At 36.8% G+C, this 22,441-nt stretch overlaps 1 long non-coding RNA gene across 3 annotated transcripts in view; it reads left to right on the top strand.

Annotated features, from left to right (window-relative positions):
* Positions 1-21,528, top strand: part of LOC136033319 (uncharacterized) — a 58,956-nt gene extending 37,428 nt beyond the window's left edge. For all 3 annotated transcript variants that reach the window (XR_010618904.1, XR_010618906.1, XR_010618905.1), the window contains exons 2-4: positions 9,264-9,422; positions 11,430-12,862; positions 19,835-21,528. This is a non-coding gene — a long non-coding RNA (uncharacterized LOC136033319). The remainder of the gene's footprint in view (positions 1-9,263; positions 9,423-11,429; positions 12,863-19,834) is intronic.
* The last annotated feature ends 913 nt before the right edge of the window (positions 21,529-22,441 follow it).

The raw sequence follows: 22,441 nt of genomic DNA, 5'->3' as shown, positions 1-22,441 counted from the left end.
CATACAAATTTTTACGTTTGTTAATTGAATTTCATTATTCCAGAGATGAGTAAACTGTTTTCAAAGTAAGTGAAATTTTGAAGAGTGGAAGTGGCGTAAGTAAAAGACAGCTTTTATTTAACCAAAATAGAAGCCATGGATTATATTTCAAAAGGTCTGTGACAAAATTGAGCTACCAATTTTAAAAACTAGGTTTAAGGGTCAGGATTGCAGTCACCAAGTAAAACCATGTTGGTTCCTGGTGTAATTGTGATTTTAAATAAGTTAAGTGTCAAAAATTTACAATCCAGAAAGATATTTTTAGCAAACTGATCAAAGGACTTATAAATAGCTAAAGAAAATATGCGTATCTCATATGGATATCGTATCTCAGAGCTGTTACTTTAAATCCCGACAGGATCTGGTGATATTTGGAGGGAGTTGGGAGGGGGAAACCTAAAATCTGGGAAAAAACTTAGAGTGGAGGGATTGGGATGAAACTTAGTTGAAAAAATAATCACAAGTCCTAGATACACGATTGACATAACCGGAACGGATCCGCTCTCTTTGGGGTAGTTAGGGGGGGGTTAATTCTGAAAGATAAAAAAAATGCGGTATTTTTAACTTATGAACGGGTGATCGGATCTCAATGAAATTTGATATTTAGAAGGGTATCGTTTCTCAGAGCTCTTACTTTAAATCCCGACCGGATCTGGTGACGTTGAGGGGGAGTTGGGATTGGTAAACCTAAAACTTGGAAAACACTTAGAGTGGAGGGATTGGGATGAAACTCGGTGGGGAAAATAAGCACAAGTCCTAGATATATGATTGACATAATCGGAACGGATTCGCTCTCTTTGGGGTAGTTAAGGGGGGGGGGTTATTCTGAAAAATTAGAAGAAATGACTTATTTTTAACTTACGAAGGAGTGATCGGATCTTCATGAAACTTCATATTTAGAAGGACCCTCGTAACTCAGATCTCTTATTTAAATCTCAACCGGATCCAGCGTAATTGGGGGTGGGGACTAAAAGTAGAGTTGAATCTGACACAATTTCATTATCAAGGTTGGAAGTAAGACCACCACGATTGTGAATATAAGTAAATAGAAGATCTTTATCTGCAAGATGAATTCCTCCGGGTAGTGAATCGAGAAAGATTTCAGATCGGTCAGAATTAGATAATAAGTCAGTGTTCATGTCGCCGGCGAGAACCCATTTGGTATTTTGTTTTGAAAGGTCACTAAGTAGTGTTCGTAGGCGATTACATGCTTGTGAAAAACTAGACGATGACTACGCAGTCTTTTTATCACAGGGGAAATAAATGTTTATAAATGCGGTATCACCACATTTTATCGCTAAGATGTTAGCATCACTTTGCAATAATATCAGCTGAGTCTTGTGTCTGAAATAGATGGCCAGACCTCCCGATGGTCTACCATGGGTTTTCTGGACGGCTCTCAAGAAGGTATAATGGGTCCGAAAACGCTTTAGGCTATCAACATTCACTTTAGAGAGAAGGTGCTCCTGTAGAAACACAATATCATTTTCAAGCAGCTCACTAATCAGTAGATCCTTGTCTTTTGTACCATTAATATTAAGGGACACAAAGCTAAACGGAGTTTGAGCATTCATTTATTAGCGTTGTTGAGAGCCGATCGGAGAACTTTGCATTTCAGACTAAAACTTACGTTTTCCATAGTGCATTTTGCACATTTTGGTGAGGCTTGTCAAGGGGTTTCCTTGGAATTCACATGAGGGCCAGAACGTCTGGAACACTTGGGATGTGCTGGTGAGTGGGAACAAGTTCCAATCAGATGATCAGTACTTTGACAGTGAAAGCATCGACGCGGAATGGATTGAAAGGGCTTAGTGCGAAAAATTTCGTTCCCAATACGGATTCCCGACTGCAGTACCGCGTTCAGAGCGGTTTTGTCGATAAACTCGATGCGAAAAGTGCGAGAATCGCCGATTTGATTAGCACTAATAAGTCCCTCTACTGAGGCCTCTAAATCAGCTCTTGAATAGTTGTGGGGTATTTCACGGACAACAGCTAAAGGCTTTTTATCAATTACTTTGGTTTCAACGTTTGGAATGGAGCTAGTAACAGCTGCAGCCAGCGTGTCGGCTGAGCGTGTATCACGTACCATCGCAACCCAGCTTCTGCTGTGTGGCTCAGATTTCGGATTTACGATCCCGTCGTGACCATCCAACGTTTCGAGCATTTTCATGCGAAGGATTGGGTCGATGAAACTTGGTGGGAAAAATAAGCAGAAGTCTTAGATACGTGATTTACATAATTGGAACGGATCCGCTCTATTGGGGGGGGGGGGGTTAATTCTGAAAAATTAGAAAAAATTTCGTATTTTTAACTTACTAAGGAGTGATCGGATCTTCATGAAACTTCATATTTAGAAGGACCTCGTAACTCAGATCTCTTATTTTAAATCTCAAGCGGATCCTGCGTAATTGGGGGGGAGGAGGCAGTTGGGGGACCGAAAATCTTAGAAAATACTTTAAGCGGTGAGATCAGGATGAAACTGGACGGGAAGAATAAAAACCTGTCGAAGATATGTGACTGATATAACCGGACCGGATCTGCTCTCTTTGGTGGAGTTGGAGGGGGGGATAATTTTGAAAATTGAGGTATTTGTAACTTACGAAAGGGTGAACAGAGCTTAATGAAATTTGATATTTAGAAGGATCTTGTGCTTTAAAGCTCTAATTTTAAATCCCGACCAGAATCTGTGACATTGGGGGAGTTGGAGGGAGAAACCGGAATTCTTGGAAAACGTGAAAATTGGGGTATTTTTATCTTACAAATAGGTGATCGGATCTTAATGAAATTTGATATTTAGAAGGAATTCATGTCTCAGAGCTCTTATTTCAAATCCTGACCATATCTTTTGACATTGGGGGGAGCTGGAGCGGGAAATCTTGGAAACATCTTTGGAAATCTTGGAGCGGGAATCTTGGAGTGGAGGAATCGGGATGAAGCTTGGTGGATAGAATAAGCAAATGTTCTCGATACGTGATTGACGAAACCATACTAGATTCGCTCTCTTTGGGGGAGGGGTTCAGTGATTTGGCGAGTTTGGTGCTTCTGGACGTGCTAGGACGATGAAAATTGGTAGGGGTGTCAGGGAGCTGCACGAGTTAACTTGATAAAGTCGTTTTCCCAAGTTCGACCATCTGGGGGCTAAAGGGAGAGGAAAAATTAGAAAAAATGAGGTATTGATAAATTACGAGTGGGTGATCAGATCTTATTGAATTTTGATTTTTAGAAGCACATCGTGACTCAGAGCTCTTATTTTAAATCCTGACAGGCATTAAGCCTCTTATTTTCCTTTTAAATCAATCTATCGATTCATAGAATTTTGTTAGAGCTCATGCCATATGATCTCTTGGCTCTTAGCTCTTCTTGCCTCGTCTCAAGTGCCATATGAACTCTTGGCTCTTGTCTTATCATAGTATTGGGGTACAAATTTTTTTTTGAAGATATTTCAAACTGGTCTTCTTCTGGTCTTGATAGATTCACCCCAATTCAGGCTTAATTATCTGTTAATATGGGTATAAGTAAACTTCACCTTGATACATTTAGATTTGAAGTTATAGTTACGTTAATCAAAGTTTAATAATTGAGAAAAAAGTACACTCTCCTAGAAGCCCCCATACAAATTTTTACGTTTGTTAATTGAATTTCATTATTCCAGAGATGAGTAAACTGTTTTCAAAGTAAGTGAAATTTTGAAGAGTGGGAAGTGGCGTAAGTTAAAGACAGCTTTTATTTAACCAAAATAGAAGCCATGGATTATATTTCAAAAGGTCTGTGACAAAATTGAGCTACCAATTTTAAAAACTAGGTTTAAGGGTCAGGATTGCAGTCACCAAGTAAAACCATGTTAGGTTCCTGGTGTAATTGTGATTTTAAATAAGTTAAGTGTCAAAAATTTACAATCCAGAAAGATATTTTTAGCAAACTGATCAAAGGACTTATAAATAGCTAAAGAAAATATGCGTATCTCATATTGATATCGTATCTCAGAGCTGTTACTTTAAATCCCGACAGGATCTGGTGATATTTGGAGGGAGTTGGGAGGGGGAAACCTAAAATCTGGGAAAAAACTTAGAGTGGAGGGATTGGGATGAAACTTAGTTGAAAAAATAAGCACAAGTCCTAGATACACGATTGACATAACCGGAACGGATCCGCTCTCTTTGGGGTAGTTAGGGGGGGGGTTAATTCTGAAAGATAAAAAAAATGCGGTATTTTTAACTTATGAACGGGTGATCGGATCTCAATGAAATTTGATATTTAGAAGGGTATCGTTTCTCAGAGCTCTTACTTTAAATCCCGACCGGATCTGGTGACATTGAGGGGGAGTTGGGATTGGTAAACCTAAAACTTGGAAAACACTTAGAGTGGAGGGATTGGGATGAAACTCGGTGGGGAAAATAAGCACAAGTCCTAGATATATGATTGACATAATCGGAACGGATTCGCTCTCTTTGGGGTAGTTAAGGGGGGGGGGGTTATTCTGAAAAATTAGAAGAAATGACTTATTTTTAACTTACGAAGGAGTGATCGGATCTTCATGAAACTTCATATTTAGAAGGACCTCGTAACTCAGATCTCTTATTTAAATCTCAACCGGATCCAGCGTAATTGGGGGTGGGGGCTAAAAGTAGAGTTGAATCTGACACAATTTCATTATCAAGGTTGGAAGTAAGACCACCACGATTGTGAATATAAGTAAATAGAAGATCTTTATCTGCAAGATGGAATCCTCCGGGTAGTGAATCGAGAAAGATTTCAGATCGGTCAGAATTAGATAATAAGTCAGTGTTCATGTCGCCGGCGAGAACCCATTTGGTATTTTGTTTTGAAAGGTCACTAAGTAGTGTTCGTAGGCGATTACATGCTTGTGAAAAACTAGACAATGACTACGCAGTCTTTTTATCACAGGGGAAATAAATGTTTATAAATGCGGTATCACCAGCTAAGATGTTAGCGTCACTTTGCAATAATATCAGCTGAGTCTTGTGTCTGAAATAGATGGCCAGACCTCCCGATGGTCTACCATGGGTTTTCTGGACGGCTCTCAAGAAGGTATAATGGGTCCGAAAACGCTTTATGCTATCAACATTCACTTTAGAGAGAAGGTGCTCCTGTAGAAACACAATATCATTTTCAAGCAGCTCACTAATCAGTAGATCCTTGTCTTTTGTACCATTAATATTAAGGGACACAAAGCTAAACGGAGTTTGAGCATTCATTTATTAGCGTTGTTGAGAGCCGATCGGAGAACTTTGCATTTCAGACTAAAACTTACGTTTTCCATAGTGCATTTTGCACATTTTGGTGAGGCTTGTCAAGGGGTTTCCTTGGAATTCACATGAGGGCCAGAACGTCTGGAACACTTGGGATGTGATCAGTACTTTGACAGCGAAAGCATCGACGCGGAATGGATTGAAAGGGCTTAGTGCGAAAAATTTCGTTCCCAATACGGATTCCCGACTGCAGTACCGCGTTCAGAGCGGTTTTGTCGATAAACTCGATGCGAAAAGTGCGAGAATCGCCGATTTGATTAGCACTAATAAGTCCCTCTACTGAGGCCTCTAAATCAGCTCTTGAATAGTTGTGGGGTATTTCACGGACAACAGCTAAAGGCTTTTTATCAATTACTTTGGTTTCAACGTTTGGAATGGAGCTAGTAACAGCTGCAGCCAGCGTGTCGGCTGAGCGCGTATCACGTACCATCGCAACCCAGCTTCTGCTGTGTGGCTCAGATTTCGGATTTACGATCCCGTCGTGACCATCCAACGTTTCGAGCATTTTCATGCGAAGGATTGGGTCGATGAAACTTGGTGGGAAAAATAAGCAGAAGTCTTAGATACGTGATTTACATAATTGGAACGGATCCGCTCCACTGGGGGGGGGGGGGGTTAATTCTGAAAAATTAGAAAAAATTTCGTATTTTTAACTTACTAAGGAGTGATCGGATCTTCATGAAACTTCATATTTAGAAGGACCTCGTAACTCAGATCTCTTATTTTAAATCTCAAGCGGATCCTGCGTAATTGGGGGGGGGGCAGTTGGGGGACCGAAAATCTTAGAAAATACTTTAAGCGGTGAGATCAGGATGAAACTGGACGGGAAGAATAAAAACCTGTCGAAGATACGTGACTGATATAACCGGACCGGATCTGCTCTCTTTGGTGGAGTTGGAGGGGGGGATAATTTTGAAAATTGAGGTATTTGTAACTTACGAAAGGGTGAACAGAGCTTAATGAAATTTGATATTTAGAAGGATCTTGTGCTTTAAAGCTCTAATTTTAAATCCCGACCAGAATCTGTGACATTGGGGGAGTTGGAGGGAGAAACCGGAATTCTTGGAAAACGTGAAAATTGGGGTATTTTTATCTTACAAATAGGTGATCGGATCTTAATGAAATTTCATATTTAGAAGGAATTCATGTCTCGGAGCTCTTATTTCAAATCCTGACCATATCTTTTGACATTGGGGGGAGTTGGAGCGGGAAATCTTGGAAACATCTTTGGAAATCTTGGAGCGGGAATCTTGGAGTGGAGGAATCGGGATGAAGCTTGGTGGATAGAATAAGCAAATGTTCTCTATACGTGATTGACGAAACCATACTAGATTCGCTCTCTTTGGGGGAGGGGTTCAGTGATTTGGCGAGTTTGGTGCTTCTGGACGTGCTAGGACGATGAAAATTGGCAGGGGTGTCAGGGAGAAAAAGACAATCAAAGAAAAAGACAATCAAAACAATTAAGTGCAGTGAAAAAGCTTCTGATTGGATCAGACATATCACATGACAGGATTAACACAGTGTACGTAGAGTTGAACTTCTGGCAATTAGTGTTCAGTCACATCTGGCGCGTTTGAAAAAACAGGGTTATTCTGAAACGCGTGGGAAGGGTGGAAAAATGGGGTGAATAGAAAAGCAAATTTCGGATTGGCTTTAAAACAGATAAAAGGTAATAAAGTAGTTCATTCTCTGATTCAATAAGTAAAAACCCTAGCAGCAACAAAAATCAATTTTAAAAGTAAGGAGTCAAGTGAGTCAGCTGTAGACATTTTTAATAAGAGCAATCAAAGCTCAATAAAAAGGAGAAGCAAAAATCCACACTTTCGGCAGCTAACTGAAGGTCGCTGGCTGTCAGCTTGCTGAAGGAAAAGAACACTGAAAATGAAGTCTTGATTCATACTTTGACGACATGTCTCGCCCTCGACGCCTTTACAAGGAAACTGCCTCCAGTATACAAGTTAAATTTCAGACGCGCTATGAAAATGTATGACATCTACATCCATTGGCTGGTTTTCACTCAAGCAAGCCGCATGCCGCATAGTCAATTCAGATGGTCGGTAAAACTCCCTACAAACATATATTATAAAATCACGTGCCTGCAGCAAGCCCGCTGATTCAGACGCATTTCATATGGTTGGTCCAACTGCCAAAGTTTTCAGAAGTTGCACCTTATGTATTCCTAGCAGTAGTTTTCACGCCATGATGTGGCAAAAACCATGAGACTTAGTCGGAAATCTCCTGAGAAAAAAGGAATAAAAACAAGTAATTTTTTTCTGGGGATGGAATATTTGGTAGAAGGTTGGCTTCAATATGGCTCATTTTGGAAAAGGGTTGTTTCCAGGCTTTGGGCAAGCCATGGATGGAATTAGTTATAGGCCCAACTAAATTGAAGGGAAATTCAACTTTCTTAAACTTGAAACCCCCTCGCCCTATTTGAGATAGGGTTTGTGATATCAGAGCTGGATATAAGCTCTGATCCTAGGCATCTTTAGTCTAGCTTTCATTCGGATCCGTCGTTCCATTCACAAGTTATACTGAATTCAACAAAAAAGCTCGACTTTTTCCAGCACTTAAAACCCACTCCCCCTCGTTCTATTTGTGCTAGGATTTTCATCTCAAAAATTGATGCCTTTCTCGGTCTTAGGAATCTTTGGTTCTATTTTCATTGAGATCCATCACTCCACTCGCTAGTGAATTAAATGAAAACTCAACTTTTTTCTAGCACTTAAAGCACCCTCCCCCTCGCCCTAATCTCCAGGGCCTCCTAATATCTAGGAACTTCATCTCCAAACATCATGTATCTTATGGTTTTTGGCATCTTTGGCATAATTATCATTGAGATCAATTACTTCATTTGCAAGTTAAACTAAGTTAAACAAAAAATTCAACTTTTTTACCACTTAAAGCCCCCTCCCCTTCGCCCTAACTAAGCTATGGTCTCCGTCCCAGAAATTAATGCTTATGATACTCTTAGGCATCTTCATTAAATTTTCATCGAAATTCATCTCTCCATCTGCAAGTTACACTGAATTAAATGAAAAACTCATATTTTTTTTAACACATAAAGCCCTCTCCCCATCGCCCTAATTAAGCTAAATTTAAATCGAAATAGTTCAATTTTAGTCCAAATCCGACCGGTGGCTCTCCCGCTATGGTCGATTGCATAGACGGGAGAACGGACAGACGGATCTCCTATACGGAAACCTATCTTGATGGATTTTTTCCACCATCCAAATAGGTAATGATGCCTGGATGATGATATGCTATTCTTTCCTTTATTGGGATCCAATGAGCCAACATGGCTACCTAAGACGTCGCAAAATCTGTCCGTCCGTCTGTGCAATCGAGTATAGTGGGAGAACCGCCGGCCGCATTTGGATCTAAATTGAACCATAGATGCCAAGGACGATGAGACACATCAAGATTTAAGATGGAGACCCTAGCTCAAATAGAACAAGAGGAAGGGGGCTTTACCTGCTAAAGACAAGTTTTTCGTTTAATTCAGAGTAACTTGCGACAGGATTAATGGATCTGGATGGAAATTGAACCAAAGAGGCTTAAGACCATGACACGTATCAAGTTTTAGGATGAAGACCCTAGCTCAAATATAACAAGGGCGAGTGGGTTTTAATTGCTGAAAAAATTTAACTTTTCTGTGAACAAACGGCTCTGAAGTAAATTAAGAAGCTACTAAAGCCTAAGGTTTTTGTGTTAGCTACTGGAAGGATTTTAGACTTACAAACACATATTCAAAGCTTCAAATCCCGCGCTCTATTCAGTGCCCCAATTTAATCTACAAATAAAATTTCAATTTGTGAAAATTCTGCTTATTAGTTCAGTTTTTATATTTTGGGCTATTTTTCACATTTGTTTTCTGTTTTTTTTATGTCTTGGTACTGATTATTGAGAATATTTGATCATATTTCGCTATCTCTTTATTTGTGTTTGCTATAGAAGTTGCATATACTTCACTAGACGATATCGAAACGATCGGAGGAACTTGTATTTCTTCTGTATCACGTGAGCATCAACAGCAACCTTTGAGTTTTGCATCCAGAATATCCAATTTAACAGATGTGTTAGACTCCCAGGATCTGGATTACAATGACGAAGGTATATTTGAAAATAATAGCGTTTAAAATTAGTTTGAAAAGGGAAATTACCCAATTCACGCATCATCCAACCCAACTTAAGTACTTATCTTCCATTACCCCCCACATCCCGCTGAAGTACTGCTTAAGTTAAACAGCGTAATTCCCATCATTTTCTAAAATAGTCAGGTATAAGGCATGGAAAGGTGGTCATTCATTAAACTCATAATGGAGTCCGCTTCTAACCACAACCTCGCCTTTTACACCAATGAGTAGCGGCCGCTGTTGGGCTTTGGAAGGGCAATCAAAAAGGGGGACAATTCGAATCTTGTGTTTATTTGTAATTACCAAACATAAAACTCAAAAATTAAAGCTGGAGATACTTCACCAATTGAAACTGAAATGATCAGAGAACATTCTATTTCTACTCTTATCATCTCAGCATCAACTGAACTACCTGTGGGGGCTGCATCCAGAATAACCAATTTAACGTCAGAATCAGACTCTCATAATCTGGACAGCAATGACGGAGGTATAATTGAAATTAGTAGTGTTGCCAACTTAATTTGAAAAAGGAAATATTTTGTCAAACATAATGATTTTTTAAATTTTACAAGCATAACATCAATATATATCAAGCAATATGAGCAACACAACATAATTCCAATTCGAGCATTTTATTAACCTCATAAATTGGAGAGTATAAAGAAAAAGAAAAATAAACAAACTGACCATATAAATATAAACAACAAACAAATATGAATACAGGCCAATATAAACACCTATTACGTTATGAATTCTCAATTACATTTCATTGATAACATCGTAAATTTTAACATGAACAAGCAGCAAATCTGAAAAAATGGAGATATTAGAAATTATGAAAATAACACTAACTGAATAAAGCAGAAAAAAATATTCTAGTTTCAATAATTTTGAAATTCCAGAGTTGGGCTATAGGGAATCGATTGCCCTGATAAATTATATTTTTGTTGCTTCTTTTTCTTTATCACAATGGGATCGTTCATCCCATATTGTTTTATCACTGATGACGTAGAATGAAATTTTGAAAGTCAATAAAAAAATTTCCAAAAAGTTTTTATTCCAATATTTGAACGATTAGAAGAACGAAAATATGGTAGCCATGCTAATTATAAAAGAGCTTGAGGAAGAGCTACAGAATTAAAAACATGAGTTAATGACTTTCTAGCCCAAAAGTCCTGCTGAGAAATTACCCTACCGAAACTGTCATAGATGCAAGAAATAACGAATTTTATTATATTTACTTGACAAAGGGATAGTGACCATAAGGAATGTCTGAATAAAGAAATGAGCATTACAAAAAATGTTTTAAAGTGTCACATTATATGTGACACTTAAAAAACATTTTAAGCAGGATTTCCCACACTTTTCGTAAGCCTATCGTTTGAAATATAATCAATCAGTCGGGTGCCCAAAACTATCCATAGGCAATTTCTCTGGAAAACATCTAGCAAATCTTCCTCCGTTCTTCGGAGCGCCCATACTTCTGAACCATATTTGACCACTGTCATCGTTGTAACTTCCAATATTCTAATTTTGGTTCGAAGACATTCTGTCAATTGTTCAAAATTTTCTTCAACTGTGAAAAAACACCCTGAGCCTTAGTTATTCTACTGGAAAGTTCTTGTTCAATTAGTTTTCAAAGTAAAATTGTAACACAAGTCTAATATAAGTTCAATTAGGGGAGAGGGGCAAAAAAGGAAATTATTCGTTAAAACTTATAATTTTTTTTTTAATCCCGTATGACTTTCAAGTTTTAAAGCTGATAAGATTTTTCATATTATTGTTTTAATTCTTCTATAAAGTGAAACTAGCTTCAAGTTTCGTTCTTTCATTTTTGTTTCATTCGAAAGTGACAGGCAGTGTAGATCCCAAACAGGTAACAGTTATAGAATGTTCACCTTTCATTTGTTATTGCTATGATGTCTAATTATGGAGTCGTTTTCACCTTATTTAATTTTAATAAAATCTTTTTTTCTTACTTTAGAAATAGTTCATTCTACTGTGTGCAGTTCTGATGGCATGGATCGACCAAAACTCTTTGGCCCAAAACCAATTGTGAAGGGGAAGAAGTTGACAGAGAAGGCTATTGAAGAAATAAATGCTGGTATTTGGCTGGCATGCAGGCGATTTCTCTTGAAAACATCTAGCAAATCTTCCTCTGTTTTTTGGCTCACCCATACTTCAGATCCATATTTGACCACTGTCATCATTATAGCTTCCAATATTCTAATCTTGGTTCAAAGACATTTCTTCCTATTGTTCCAAAGTTTTTTCAACTGTGAAAAAACACCCTGAGCGTTAGTTATTATATCGAGACATCACGTTTAAACGGTTTCTCCCCAGTATGTATTCTTGGGTGCTGAATCAAACTGCTTGACTCAGAAAAAGTTTTTTCACATACATTACATTTAAACGGTTTCGCCTCAGTGTATACTTTTTGGTGCCCAATCAAATTGCTTGAATCAAAAAAACTTTTCTCACAGACCTCACATTTAAACGGTTTCTCACCAGTATGTATTCTTTGGTGCTGAATCAAACTGCTTGACCGAGAAAATGTTTTCTCACATATGTCACACTTAAAGGGTTTCTCCCCACTGTGTATTCTTTGGTGCTGAATCAAAATGCTTGACTGAGAAAAGCTCTTGTCACATACATCACAGATATACTGCTTTATCTTTATATGTGTCTTTATCCGTCTTTTTAATGTTTTCTGTTTTTTACTATGCAAGGAACTATTCAAATATATCTTGTGATTGTCCAGGTTTTTTGCTTCGGAATCTATTTCGAATGAATTGAAACAAACATTTGTAGAATGATTCTATGTCACAACTAGTGATGTACTTCCCTGTAGTTCTAACTCAGACGCGCTTGGTGAAAAATGACCATGTATAACTAAATGTTGACTCACATCGCCAATACATTCACACAAATAAATAGGACATCTTCTTGTCTCTCCCATTTGGTGTTCCATAATGTGAACAACAAAATTTCTGTAATCCCTAAATATTGCAGGGTAAATGTCACATTCCATTGGTGAAAGTTCTTCACAGCCGGTGTCTATGTGAAGATCTAACATAAAAAATGATTTTTCTACTTTTGCACAGGAGGCGCAACGCCAAATACCAGCAGTTAATTCTTCAATAGCCTTCTCTGTCAGGTTCTTCACCTTCACTGCTGGTTCGAAGACATTCCTTCCTATTGTTCCAAACTTTTTCAGACAAGGCGCAACGCCAAATACCAGCAGTTAATTCTTCAATAGCCTTCTCTGTCAGCTTTTTCACTTTAAACACTGGTTCGAAGATATTTCGTCCTGTTGTTTCAAAGTTTTTTCAACTGTGTAAAAGCACCCTGAGACTTAGTTATTCAAATTTTAACATCTTCAAAGAATCCACGGTCTTCACTAATAATAGTTCCAAGGTAAGTGAAGCTGACCACTTGATTGATTTTTTCGTTATACAAAGTTCCCGTTTTTTTCACTTATTCTTAGCGTTAATGACTTAGTCTTCTTAACATTAATTTTCAAACCTATTCTAGCTCCCGAACTCGGAAAACCTCTAAAAGTTTATTTTTTTTTATTACACTTTTATCTAGGATATTTAAATCATCACCATAATCTATGTCCTTGAAACTTATACTTCCCCATTTTATTCCGTGTTCTTCCATTGCCTTTCATGTGCTTTTTAAGACAAATTCCATGAAAATAATTCATATAAACGGGGATAGAACCCAACCCTGCTTAACTCGAGATTTAATGCAAAACTAGCCTCTATATAGCTTTAATACGAAAGAATAACTTTCCAGGACATAGAATACGCTGGTGATTAATGCGGAAATACGAAAAGCCTTATTTCATACTTTAACCAAATTAATCTTATTCTCTTACATAGCAAAAATTTTTATTTTCATCAAGACAGTATTTGTCTGATATACCATGTAAGGATAAGTCTGGTTTGTAATAGCGTAATCAATAATGCTAGTTGTGAATACAACTCACCAAAACAGACGAAGTCAATAACAAGTATCCATTAGTCAGAATCACGTGCGAATGCTTTGTCGTTTACTAGGATATAATTCCTCGAATGGTGCCACTTCTCAAGTGAGAATAGTATTGACCCCAATATCCCAAGTCTTGTGGGTAACCCGACAGGTTTAAGGCAGCCCTCTGCTGAGGCCTTTGTCCATAGATCTGGATGTTACGCCCTACCGCAGTTGTCCTGTACAGAATCTTCCCACGATAGTGTTCTGTGTCAAAATGCAATTTAACCCATTGCTGGGAGAAGATATGTAACTCACTGGACGTATCCTACTCCGGTGGGCCCTGCTGAGTAATACATCAGAGGGGCCTTCTTCCTTCTCTACCTGTATTTACGGTCCCCGGGAGAGGGTGTCCCAGTTTCATTTACGGACCCCTAGGATGCGTTTGCTCCTAAGAAAAGGATTGGAATCAATTTGAAAAATTGAGAATTCAAAAGAAACCGATAAGTCGGGCTTAGTGCCAAGAGGCTGTAAATATTTGTAAAATTTTGATATTTTGGTTTATTTATTATTTAAGGTGGGCGTCAATTCTCATGTATTGGGAAAGAAAGACATTAACTATAGAACAATTTTGATAAAGAATCATGACACCTTACTAACAATGACAGTTAAGGAGCAAAGAATAGGTTAAACAATAAATAACAAAAAAAGTGTGCAAGATTTCAGAGTTCAAAGATTTATTCATCAATAAATACGAAATGGAAATACAATACTCTTATTCCCCCTCGGTAGTCAGGGATACAAGGGGAGTGCCAGGGATCAGTTTTAATTATTAAAATTTTACTCGTTGTCGAATTTAAATAAGTAATTTTGCTTATTTATTTTCACAGTTCAAGGTGATGGTGATGAAAATGTGGTACTCACCGAAAAACTTCATAATTTTGAACCAATCTAAATAAAAATATTAAAAAATGAGGTTTCAGTTACGAATATACCTAAAATAGGACTAAGGGCTTTTTTTAAACCGTCCATGGTACTTTAAACCAATCAAAGAGTTACGCCTGCTAAAATTATGTTGACCAATGTAAAATCCAGATTACAGTTTTCACTTCTTCTGGTCTTGATAGATTCACCCCAATTCAGGCTTAATTATCTGTTAATATGGGTATAAGTAAACTTCACCTTGATACATTTAGATTTGAAGTTATAGTTATGTTAATCAAAGTTTAATAATTGAGAAAAAAGTACACTCTCCTAGAAGCCCCCATCCAAATTTTTACGTTTGTTAATTGAATTTCATTATTCCAGAGATGAGTAAACTGTTTTCAAAGTAAGTGAAATTTTGAAGAGTGGGAAGTGGCGTAAGTTAAAGACAGCTTTTATTTAACCAAAATAGAAGCCATGGATTATATTTCAAAAGGTCTGTGACAAAATTGAGCTACCAATTTTAAAAACTAGGTTTAAGGGTCAGGATTGCAGTCACCAAGTAAAACCATGTTAGGTTCCTGGTGTAATTGTGATTTTAAATAAGTTAAGTGTCAAAAATTTACAATCCAGAAAGATATTTTTAGCAAACTGATCAAAGGACTTATAAATAGCTAAAGAAAATATGCGTATTTCCTAAAGCCATTGTCTTTTTTTATGGTCTTCTAGACGTTTATCATCATGGTGATAGCAATGCTAAAAAAAAATTGTCCCCTTAAAGGAATTTCTAAATAAGTGAAAATCATTAACCCGAAAAAAATAAAACTAAAACATTTCGGTCTATTAAAAAAGTTTGTAGGCTAAGAACGAAAGCTCAACATCAATTTAGTTTAAATATAAGTATGTTCAAGAATCAGGGGGAAAGGGGGGAAGTTTTCCTCGTAGATCTCCATTTTTAGAACTACATAATTAGTTTCTGCTGTCTTTGAGTTTGTTGGTACAATGGCCATTCTTATTTATGGAACGTTGTTGTTCAATTAGTATTCGAAGTAAAATTATAAACAATTTTAACATAAGTTCAACTAGGGGAGAGGAGTGGAAAAGGAAATTATTCTTTAAAACCTATCGTTTTGTAATTTAATCCTGTTCAAATTTTAAAGCTCATGTTGTTGTTGTTTGGGGTTTGACGCGTTCGATCAATAGGTCATATGCGTTCGTATCACTTGATTTCTCTGTGCCATCTGTAATCGCTAGCTTGCTTGGGTTTCACTTCAGTCGATATTCACTAAACCAGATCATATATCTCTTATATTGCTATTAGTAGGTGGTTATTAATCTGCCGCAATTGCCTGCGTTGAAAAACAGAAATGAGAGTAATCCAGCTGTGCTTTGTCAGACGGTAATTAAAACACAAATATAACACAAATAAAATAAAATAATGCAGTTACGTCATTGTTGTCACATACTTCCAACAATAAAAATCTAAGCTCAAGATATAGATACTATAAAAGCAAATAAAAGGAATAAAATGTTAAATTTTGTAACTCTAAAATGAACTCTTATAGGGGTGAGAAAAAAAATCTTATAGAAAATAAACCAAAACAGTAGTCTTAATAAATCTAAAGGTTTGTGCTTAGTCGTCTAGTCCAAGGAGGAGACGCGTGATTTCCCAGAGCGGAACACATTTTGCATGCCTTAAATGTCTTTTCATAGCAATTTCTTTGTATTTCCCTCTCTTTTTCATATTTTCTACTGTTGAAGATGATGTGATGTATGTCTTCATACGCTCCTTATGTGTCGAAGTTGGGGGATGGGGCTATTTCCAAATGGAATATTGTTGATTTTGTCTTTTCATGGTTACATGTAAGACGGAAGAGGGAAGTTAAAATGATGCGAGATGTGGGGTATATTTTTATAGCTGCCTATAATCATAGAGATCTAGGAGCTGGGTATGGGAAGAATGGGTCCAAGCCTCTTCTTCCTCCAAAATTTTTGAACTGATTGAAGACATGTATTCAGCACCAGTAATAGGAGTTTGAGTGATCAGACCCAGTTGAGAGCCTTGTGTTGCAGCCTTGTCTGCTAGTTCATTTCCTGTTATACCACAGTGTGCTGGAGCCCATATAAATACAACTGATATACCCTTTCTTGCTAATTGTATAAACAAATTTTCAATCTCAATGGTGACATTTCTTGTTTGATGTTAATGGTGTGAAATGTAATTCGAAGCTGACACTGAATCAGTGTAGACAATATACTCCTGATGTTTGATCTCTGTTTGGCTTGACATGGCTTGAAGAGAAAACTTAATTGCAATAAGCTTCGCAGAGAAAATTGTCAGGTTAGGAGGTAAACGGTAGGAAAGAGACACGCTCTAAGAGGGTATAACTACTAAAAAAATGCATTTTTTTTTCTGTCTTTGAGCCATCTGTGTAAAGTTGGATATAGTCCTGATATTCTGCTAACTTTCCCAGCAATATAATTTTCATTAGTGCTTGGGGAAGGCCCTTTTTTGCAATGCTCTAGGAGAATCATCATCCAAATTAACAGTCAGCCTGCCATTCTCCATGAATTTTTCCATGCCAGGGAGGCAAAGGAATCTCTGGAAAGAGGGCATCTATGTTAGTTTAAAGTGGACATCAGGGTTGTGGTGGCTTTTGATTCCTCTGTAGATAATGTGGTTCTTGAATCTTATTTTCTTTGCAAAATTTCTTGCAAGGAGATATTTTCTTCTGGAGCGAAGAAACTGGATCCTCACAGTACATAGTTGCAGTAGGAATTGATTTTAGGCAACCAAGGGTTCTTCGTAAGATTGCAAGGAGGGCAGTGTCAAGTATCTTCAAGAGACATTTCTTAGCAGATCCATATATTAAACAGTTCGTGGTAACGAACTGTAGTAAGGAGCGACCCGGCTCAATAGTAACCAAAACTCTAAAAAATAGAATTTTGATGCCAATACATACATCAAAAGAATCGCATTTTAATGCTGATTTTAAATATATAAGTTTCATCAAGTTTAGTCTTACCCATCAAAAGTTACGAGCCTGAGAAAATTTCCGTTATTTTAGAAAATAGCGGGAAACGCCCCCTAGAAGTCACAGAATCTTTACGAAAATCACACCATCAGATTCACCGTATCTGAGAACCCTACTGTAGAAGTTTCAAGCTCCTATCTACATAAATGTGGAATTTTGTATTTTTTGCCAGAAGGCAGATCACGGATGCGTGTTTATTTGTTTTTTTGTTGTTTTTTTTTCTTTTTCCCAGGGGTGATCGTATCGACCCAGTTGTCCTATAATGTTGCAAGAGGGCTCATTTTAACGGAAATGAAAAGTTCTAGTGCCCTTTTTAAGTGACCAAAAAAATTGGAGGGCACCTAGGCCCCCTCCCAAGCTAATTATTTTACCAAAGTCAACAAATCAAAATTCTGAGATAGCCATTTTATTCAGCGTAGTCGAAAAACCTTATAACTATGTCTTTGGGGACGACTTACTCCCCCACAGTCCCCGTGGGAGGGGCAACAAGTTACAAACTTTGACCAGTGCTTACATATAGTAATGGTTATTGGGAAGTTTACAGGCGTTTTCAGGAGGATTTTTCTGGTTGGGGGAGGGGTTGAGAAGAGGGGGATATGCTGGGGGAACTTTCCATCGATAGTTTGTCATGGCGGAAGAAAATCTCCATGAAGGGAGCGCTGGATTTACTAGCATTATTTAAAAAAAAATGGAAAAATAAATATGAAAAAGTTCTTTCAGCTGGAAGTAAGGAGCAGCATTAAAACTTAAAACAAACAGAAATTATTACCGATTTGAGGGGCTCACCTCCTCCTAATACCTCGCTCTTTACGCTAAAGTATTTTTAGTAATTTCAACTATTTATTCTACAGCTTTTGTGATTCTGGGGTCATTCTTAATGAATTGGGAAAAAATTTAAGCTTTAATGTAAAGAGCGAGGATCTGACAAGGGGGGAGCCCCCTCATATATGTAATAAAAATATGAGAATACAAAAGTTCTTTACTTAAGCTAATTTATAAGTTACGTAAATCTTTTACTAATAAAAATATTCGTAAAAAATCAAAAATTCTAGTTGCCTTTTTAATTAACCAAAAAACCGGAGGGCAACTAGGCTTCCTCCCCCGCTCTTTTTTTCTCAAAATCATTCGATCAAAATTATGAGAAAGCCATTTAGCCAAAAAAAAAAATGCAAATTTTGTTTTAATTATTCCTCTGCGGAGAGCCAAAATCACATGCATTGATTCAAAAACGTCCAGAAATTAAATAAAAAAAAAGCGACATTAAAACTTAAAACGACCAGAAATTACTTCGTATATGAAAGAGGCTGCTTCCTCATCAACGCCCCGCTCTTTACGCTAAAGTTTTTTACTGTTTTAAAAAGAAGAATTGAGAGAAAGAGTCAAAATTTAGCGTAAAGAGCGGGGCGTTGATGAGGAAGCAGCCTCTTTCATATACGAAGTAATTTCTGGTCGTTTTAAGTTTTAATGTCGCTCCTTACTTTCAGTTAAAAAAACTTGTTTTTTTTATTGAATAAATGATCCATAGCCTATCTTAGAGAGCACCACTGACTCGACAATAGTTGAGGCAAAGACTGTGGGGGCTCCTCTTCTTCCATGGCATAGAGTATTAATGAAGTTTTGTCCTTGTTTGAGACTACCATCCTGATAGGATTTCCTTGTCATTTTTTTTGTCAAATACAACTCCCAGAAAGCTTGCATGTTCTGCAACTACAATCTCTTGTCCATTCAGGTTCACCACCGGTTTGAAAGCGGCTAGGTTATGCATTTTGTGGAAAACACTAGCTGACTTATGGCTTGAGAAAACCATAGTTGTATAATTTGCCTGAATTGATAGAATATCTACAGCTTTTTGGGAGGCTGCTTGTAAGCATAGAGGGTCTCTCCCCACAACAGCAACAGCAATATCATCAGCATACAGAAAGAGGTCTGCTCCAACAACATTTTCCAGGCTTATATCATGACAATAAACTGAGAAGAGAAGTGGACTTAGAACAGCCCCTTGAGGAAGTCCAATGTCACGAGCTTTTCTCTTAAACTCTTCTGAGTAGGAAACCCACAGGGAGGCTTGAACTCCCCTACCCGTCAAGATCTGGTGGATCCGATATATGGAAAGTTCTTGTTCAATTAGTTGTCAAAGTAAAATTACAATACACGTTTAATATAAGTTCAACTAGAGGAAAAGGGTAAAAAAAGAATCATTTTTTTTAAATCCCGTATGACTCAAGTTTTAAAGCTGATAAGGTTTTTTATATTATTATTTTAATTCTTCTATAAAGTGAAACTACTTTCAAGTTTCGTTCTTTCATTTTTGTTTCATTTGAAAGTGATAGGCGGTGAAGATCTCAAACAGGTAACAGTTATAGAATGTTCACCTTCAATTTGTTACTGTTATGATGTCTAATTATCGAGTCGTTTTACCTTATTTAATTTTAATAAAATCATTTTTTTACTATAGCATTCTGCTATGTGCAGTTCTGATGGCATGGGTCGACCAAAACTCTTTGGCCCAAAACTAATCGTTAAGGTGAAGAAGCTGACAGAGAAGGCTGTTGAAGAATTAACTGCTGGTATTTGGCTTTGCTCCTTCTGTGCAAAAGCCGAAAAATCGTTTTTTATGTTAGATCTTCACATAGAAACCGTCTGTGAAGAACTTTCACCAATGGAATATGACATTGCCCTGCACTATTTAGGGATTACAAAAATTTTGTTGTTCACATTATGGAACACCAAATGGGAGAGACAAGAAGATGTCCTATTTATTTGTGTGAATGTATTAGCGATGTGAGTCAACATTTAGTTATACATAGTCATATTTCACCAAGCGCGTCTGAGTTAGAACTACAGGGAAGTACATCACTAGTTGTGACACAAAATCATTCTACATATGTTTGTTTCAATTCATTCGAATTGGATTCCGAAGCAAAAAACCTGGACGATCACAAGATGTATTTGAATAGTTCCTTGTGTAATAAAAAACTGAAAACATTAAAATGGCGGATAAAAACAAATTTAAAGATAAAGCAATATATTTGTGATGTATGTGACAAGAGCTTTTCTCAGTCAAGCATTTTGATTCAGCACCAAAGAATACGCAGTGGGGGAGAAACCCTTTAAGTTTGATATATGTGAGAAAACATTTTCTCGGTCAAGCAGTTTGATTCAGCACCGAAGAATACATACTGGTGAGAAATCGTTTAAATGTGAGGTCTGTGAGAAAAATTTTTTTGATTCAAGCAATTTGATTGGGCACTAAAAAGTATACACTGGGGCGAAACCGTTTAAATGTAATGTATATGAGAAAACTTTTTCTGAGTCAAGCAAGTTGATTCAGCACCAAAGAGTACACACTGGTGAGAAACCGTTTAAGTGTGATAATGCAAGATAGGATATTCTTCTAAATTAAATCTTAATAATCATGTAACAACGCATTCATAGAAAAAGTACTAGTTCATTTTTTTACAATAACAATTTCTGTAATATTGCTGAATCCTATTGTACTCTGCTTCTTTATTTTGCTGTTCCTTTATATTTTTATCAGTTCACATATACTGGATTCATTTTTTCTTTGAATAAATTTCGTTTTTTTCTTCGGCGGTTTTGTTTTAGTTTGTTCGTTCCCTTTTGCCATGACCCCTCCCCCCAAAAAAAGAATCCAGTATATGTATGTCTGTGTAAAGTCTATTTTATTCTTTTCATAATTTCTTGCCAATTTTCTTTGCCTATCCTTTTGATTTATTGATTCGTGAAATATTTTTGTTCATTTCTTGATTGATTTTTCTTTATTCATTTGTTTTAACTTGCCTTTTCCTTTAGATATGACCCCCCCCCCCAAATAAGGACATTTGTATGCCTGGTTGAGTTAACACCCATTTGAAGTCTATTTTATTCTTCTTTTAGTGTTTTCCCACCGTTTTTGAAAGTTTCTTAGCATATCCTTTGGCCTGAAACATTGTAAATAATGATTAATGCAGGTTTTGGTCTGTCCTGAGAGAATTAAATCTTCAAAATTGTGATTATCACCAAGGTTTATGCCCTGAGAGGAGGGGGGTTGTCTGCTAATTAAGTGAGTGTTCTTATTATGTGAAGTTCTTTTCAAGTGGTTATATTGTCTTTTGGACACCAATTCAGATAATAAAGAAATGAGGAACATTTTTCTATCCATACATTTAAAAGACCGAAAGCTTTATTTTCTAACTTTGGAAATCTGAATAATCGTCGAAAGTAAGTCGGTATGTGTATGCCTGGTTGAGTTAACACCCATTTGAAGTCTATTTTACTCTTCTTTTAATGTTTCCCACCTGTTTTGAAAGTTATATATATATATATATATATATATATATATATATATATATATATATATATATATATATATATATATATATATATATATATATATATATATATATATATATATATATATATGTATATATATATATATATATATATATATATATATACGACATGACTGCCTGTCCATGGATTATTCTTTATGGTTGATTGTGTATGGCTATGCTGTTTGACCTATGTGATTGTATGGATGAGTAGGGTTTAGGCTTCATTCAAGTGCTGGTCTATATTAATCACTAATTTAGGAAAACAGTCTTCCTTTTCTCCTTCTGTCTCTCTTTTTTTGTGTTTGTGCTGTTGCATTGGTGATTTCTCTTTTCATGATATATATATATATATATATATATATATATATATATATATATATATATATATAATTCTAATGATTGCCCTTGAGCTTTGTTGATGGTGATTGCTAATCGAACATTCCCTGTGTCGCCGTCGTAATTTATAAATCCCCTGGCGTCCCCGCTATAGTTGTGTCCCTGTGTCCCTGTCGTTATTTGTGTCCCGTTGTACCAGTCTGTAATTTCTCTTTGAGTGTCCTGGTCGTCATTTGTGTCCCGGTGTCCCGGTCTGTATATACATTCGTTTTTGAATTGGTCTTTTTTTAGTTTTTAGTTTTTACCTGTATTTTAGTTTTTTTTGTAGTTGTAGTTGTGTCCCTGTGTCCCGGTCGTCATTTATATTCCCTGTGTCCCGGTCTGTATATACA

The sequence above is a fragment of the Artemia franciscana genome, chromosome 11, assembly GCF_032884065.1.
Source record: "Artemia franciscana chromosome 11, ASM3288406v1, whole genome shotgun sequence".
Taxonomy (NCBI): domain Eukaryota; kingdom Metazoa; phylum Arthropoda; class Branchiopoda; order Anostraca; family Artemiidae; genus Artemia; species Artemia franciscana.
This window is presented reverse-complemented; position numbering and strand designations above follow the sequence as displayed.